The following is a 6,000-nucleotide window of genomic DNA, read 5'->3' as shown; positions in this document are numbered from 1 at the left end:
GTCTGCTCTGGTAAATGATAGCACATCATAAATCATCATTTTCAGCTCCTTGCACTCATTCTGTGTGTCTTCATTCACATCAATATATTCCCAATTACAAGAACAACAGCCAGTGGTTTTAAAGATAGGAGGTGATAAAATTAAAGCTGTATTTACCTCTAGCATCATTCATCCCCAGCCCATCCTACCTTTGTAAATAAATATCATTATTTGCACACATAAAATAAAATAAAATAAAATAAAATAAAATAAAATAAAATAAAATAAAATAAAATAAAATAAAATAAAATAAAATAAAATAAAATAAAATAAAATAAAAGTGGTTTCCTTCCCACACCCCCCCCAATCCCACCTTCAGGTCACATGAATCTACCCTAAGGAGGGTCAGCCCCAAAGCAGAGATGGTTCCCCAGCTCTGAGGAAGATGATGGGATATGTTTTATGTGGAAGATGATGGGATATGTTTTATGTGGAAGATGATGGGATATGTTTTTCCTGACACAAAGCCATGCATTAAGAGATTAGATGTGTCTCTCCCAAAGCCATGAGCTCTCCCAGTGCCAGAGCTGGGGGGGTTCAGCCTCCTCCAGGCCCACAAGGTTCTGAGGTTTCTTTTTAGTGAATACAGAAAAAATAACAGAGAAGACTGGGAAGGGAAGAGACTCATTCAGAAAATCTGCTGGAGTATTTACATTATTATTATATATTATTTATAACAGAGTATTTTTAGCTAAACACACCCAGAAGTTCAATCTACAGGTGGGCTGAGAAGAAAACACTGGTTTGTTTTACATTTTTAAGTTAAACCCAGCTGATCCCATGTTTACACCTGATGGAAGAGCCACAAAAGGAGAGTTCAGAAGCTAAAACAAAAAATCAACTCATTCTACCTCAGAGGATCCCTTTATTTTCATATTCTGCCAGTACCAGTTCCCTCAGTGTAACATTTCATTATGTTTGATACAAAATGAATGTTGGAAATGCCATGAAATTTTTGTGGTGCTGTTTGAAATCCCAAAATTCATGGCAAATAATGCTTCACAATCCCTGTCCCTCACCACACTGCCATACTCTGCATTTCAAACAGCCTGGACAGCTGATCCTGACACACACAGGCAAAACATGAGGATCATATTCAGCTTTTGGCAAAGATTCAGGCTCAAAAATCTCTCATTAAGCTCAACTGTCTTTATGTCCATGGAATAAATGAAGGAAAATGCAGAAGTGTCCTGGGCTTACCTGCACTGACCCCTCAGGATGGAGCCCACCCTCCACTTTTAAGAGAAAAATCCAGAATTTTCTCATCTAAATTTCAAAGGGTCCTATCGAGAATTCAGTTTGCTCACAGTGAAATACAATACCTAGAATAAATTTCTTCCTGTTGACTCCATTAAACCGTGTCCATGTTCATCCTTCAGGGGCTGATTAACTTCTTCTTTTTTAGTGCCAAAACTAACATAAAATTACATGTCTGAGAAGTCAAGTCCACAGCACTTGTGTAAATATGTTTTGTTCTGGTTTTCCTTTCATGAAAGACATGGATGGCTGCTATTTTCCCATCCCTTTTCAGATGTAATTCTACAGACATTGCAGCAAATTAGGCACAGACAAATATATTCAATGACCTGAACTCAGTTACAACTATAATTTCAAATCTCTGTGGTAGAAATCAGATAATTTTATATGATTTATCTAAGTAAATATTCATTCTACCTTTTACAAAAATAGTATTTTAGTATTTCCAGTACAAATCATTCCATTCTAATTTTATTATACAAAATAAAGTGATCTGACTTACCCATGACTGCACTTTATTACTGAAATGAGTAACCTCAGCTCCTATCAAAGGGCTTGGAGAAATGGACTGAAGGACACAGCTCCTGCACTGCAAGTAACTTGTCAGAGAAGATTCCTTCTCATTCCAAAGAGCATTTAAAGATAAACTGCCATTCAGGTCTTCCAAAAAGAAAGAAAAAGTGGTTTATAAAGGAATCAAGAGAGATTTTTAAAAGTCATTTCATCAGTTGCATTTCACACATTTCAAAGTGTCAGAAAGATTGGTAAAGAAGGCTCAGTCCTTGTGGCAAAATCACCTCTCATTGACTGTGCCAGCCTCACACCCTGGATGGGCAGCAGAATTGCCCACATGTGAAATAAATTAATTTATTTTTGCTCTCTGTCACCTGAAGAAGCAAAGGGTTGCACAAGGCCTGGGCTGACAGCTGGAGTGATTTCCTGTCAAATCAGCAGTTCTGTTTAACCAAGGTTAAACTGGGAATTGTGGCCAATTCCTGGATTTAACTGGGAAGAAATGGAAAGGATTCTGTGCTCATTATCCTTTTCTTTCATTCTTCATCAGGATTTATGAAAGAACCCAACAAGTCTGGGAGTGCAGGGGACACTGGAGCTCCTTTCAGTGTTTGTTAAATGTGCAGAGCCCACAGAGCTCTGAGGAGGGAAAATCTCACCCAAAAGCTCCAAGGGAGGGGTGGCAAATTGTTGGTATTTAATTGAATTTAAAGCAAAAGGGCTTGAGAAATGTTAGCTGGAATTCATCAGTGAGAACTTACCTTTCACTGGCATCTGATAAACCTTCAAAGTCTCTTTAAGGTGACCAAGACTTGCAGCATCTGAGATGACCAACATCACATTATCATCTTCTGAAATGGCCTCTAGCTTACACTTACAATTATTAATGGATTCTTTGCTTCTTATATTGGCATTTCTGAAGAGTTTCCAGATTATTTGCAGCTCACTATTACTGTAGCAAGCTTTTCTCAAAATTCCTATAATTTAAAAAGTGGGGTGTAAGACTTATATACACACATGGTTTTGAATACAGTACTGTTCAACCATGCTGCAAACTTTCCACATTTACAAGATGGGAATTTAGGCCCTGATCCAATACCCACTGCAGGCACTGAAAAGACTTCTATTGCTGTAAATGGCCCTTGGAAGAAGGCCTTCTTTAAATTTTTTAATGTGTCCAAAATTTACTTTTCAACAGATAATTTTCCCCTTGTTATTACTCCCAAATCGACCGGCGAGCTTGAATCCACTTTGAATAAAGCCATTTATTTTTTAATTTTCAGATTTTTTAACTTTCCTCAATCAACTGGCATCTGAGATTCAGTTTAAACAACATAAAACTCCTTGCAGACAACAGCCACCCTAACATTCAGACATTCTGCAGCCCAGAATGCTTCTCCTGAGCCCTGGGGTTCCAGCACACATTTGATGATGTTGATAAATTCAGGGAAGGAATGAAAGTTCCTGATGAGATCACCCAAATCTTAAAGGTTCTTTATGAAAACAGGGAGGCAAGGAGTGACCTGGACCTGCCCACTGTGGAGTTTCCTATCTGGTCTGGGTTGAATAGGTGCAGAAAATGGAAAATCTCCCATTGTCGCCCAGGCACAGGTTTGGTTGGCTGAAGAGATTTTTGTCCTTTCTTGGTTTCATCAGCTCCAGACTGTTTAAGCATGAAGCATCTCTAATTTGCATGGAACTGATGAGAATATCTTGTAATTAGGTCATTATCACAATGGCCAGGTGGCCTGAAGATGAAGTTTATTTTTAAATAAATAGAATCGCTGTTATTTTATCAGCCTTTAGACATTCCCAAATTAAAGTGCCTCACAGAAACACAAAGAATTCCCACAAGCAGCTCATCCCCACTACGTACAACAGAATAAAAGCAAATTAAGGTAGGTCACACACTGAAGAATAGCAGTGCCATTATTTCAGGCAGACTTTTGATAGTTCCATGCACTGGATTCACTGAGTTACTGTGCCAGGGTATTACCAAACTTCTCACATAAACTGGGAGCAAATTAACACCTAATCCTGGGAAGGAACCAACCCAATGAAAGGGCCACTATGCTCCAAATAATTCCTTCAGCCTCCCACAATGGCAGCAGGAGCTGCCTTCAGTTAACTCTCTAATATCAGATTGAAGCTCAACACAGGTCAGTGTGGCAGGACCTGAATCAAGAAAACTGCCAGAAAAAATGATTTATTTTAAATAATTGTTCTTGTCACAACTCCCTTCTCTGCCCTCCAAGGCTTTCTGCAGGTCTCATTTATCCAGATGGAGAAATGAACCAATTATTCTAAAATATCCCTCCAGCACCCCAAACTGGGAAAGCAAAGGGTGGATGAGAAATCCCATCCTTCCCAATGAAATAACTGATCTTACCCTGAGCTTTGGGCAGGATTTCAGCTCCACACACAACACAGTGAAGTCCTTTCCTGCAAGGCTGCTTGTGTGCTTCCTTCTAGCAAGGCAAGGCACAAATTTGTGTGAATACTGGTTTGCATACAGTAACTATGCAGATTGAAGCATTTAAATATAAATAAATCATATTATAAATAAATTCAATATATCCAAACTGCTTCAGAGAAATACAGTACTTGAAATACTCAAAGTTTATCATTTATATCGGTTAATAATTCAATATACACCATGCTAAAAGTGTTTAACCTTATTTAAATAGAAAAATGTCATATAAAATAAGAGGGATTTTACAGCCTATAACACTGCAGGTTATCAAATTGTTGGGAATTTTGAAAGGAGCCTGGCATGGTTGGTGCCTTTGTGTTTCCCATGAAAAACAAAGGTTAAGTGTGTCAACCAGAGCTCTGCAGATCAGGAAGAAACAATTTCATTGTGTTATTTCACTTGAAAAATGATATAATAAATTATTCTCCATTCCTTGCACCCTGGCCCTCAGCAGCCCCTCAGCACAGGAATTTCATCCATGGTACCTTTCTCTCTCTGGAGGAGCCACTTTGCCTAAGGGCAGCTTTCCTTCTGCTGCATCTCCTCTGAACTTTCAATCCTTCAATAAATTCAACATTTTGTTAGTATTTTAGGCAACAGAGATCATACTGAGGTGTTATATCAAAGTAGGAAAAGCATTTTCAATATTTTAGCCTTGAGAGATGTGATAAATCCAAATAAATAATTCTAGGAAATTCAGTATATTGATTTCACTTCCCTTCTATCTGCAGGCTGGGCAGCATTTAATTCTGAGAACTACCATAAATATATTATCTCTAACATATCAAATAGCACAGTTATTAAACAGAAAGACAAATTCAGGATGAATTTACACCACAAGAAACACTCCACCCCTTACCTTCCAAACACAAAGGGGATTTATCCACCTGTTGATTTGAGCTTTTAGAGGATAAATTTTTTCCAGAAATCACAGTAACAAGTGCTGATGTTTCAATACATATTTGAGAACTAATGGTTAATTTGATATAAAGTTGAAATGGGTGTGATTTGACACAGAGCAGGCCCTGCCTTAAAGGATTTCTGATCAAAGGAAGAGGCACCACAGCTCAAGAAAGGAACAATCCGCTCCAGACAAGGAAAAGGAGATGGATTTTCTTCTTTTTTTTTTGAATGTTATGGATTTAAAGACAGACAAATCTCCTGAAAGACAAATAAGAGGCTGTGGGCCCCTGGATGAGCAGACAAGTCACAAAGCTTAAGTGATTTCTGTTATCTGTTCAGACACACAAAATGCACAAAGGGTTTGGGGCAGAAGATTTGCTTTAGGAAAACTGAGAATCAAACCCAGGGACAGCTCTAGAGACCAGGAACCAACAGGAACTTCAGCATTATTTCAACAGAAATGAAGAATATTTCTCTGTAGATGTGTCAGAGGTTTCCAATCAATACTGATACCAACAGGAACTTCAGCATTATTTCAACAGAAATGAAAAATATTTCTCTGTAGATGTGTCAGAGGTTTCCAATACTGATACCAACAGGAACTTCAGCATTATTTCAATAGAAATGAAGAATATTTCTCTGTAGATGTGTCAGAGGTTTCCAATACTGATACCAACAGGAACTTCAGCATTATTTCAACAGAAATGAGGAATATTTCTCTTTAGATGTGTCAGAGGTTTTCAATACTGGAATTTCTGCCCTATTAACTAAACCAAACCTGTCAGTGAAATCCAGGACTGAAATTCAAGGAAACT

This window comes from Ammospiza nelsoni, chromosome 21, assembly GCF_027579445.1.
Source record: "Ammospiza nelsoni isolate bAmmNel1 chromosome 21, bAmmNel1.pri, whole genome shotgun sequence".
NCBI lineage: Eukaryota > Metazoa > Chordata > Aves > Passeriformes > Passerellidae > Ammospiza > Ammospiza nelsoni.
Note: the sequence above shows the minus strand (reverse complement) of the source record.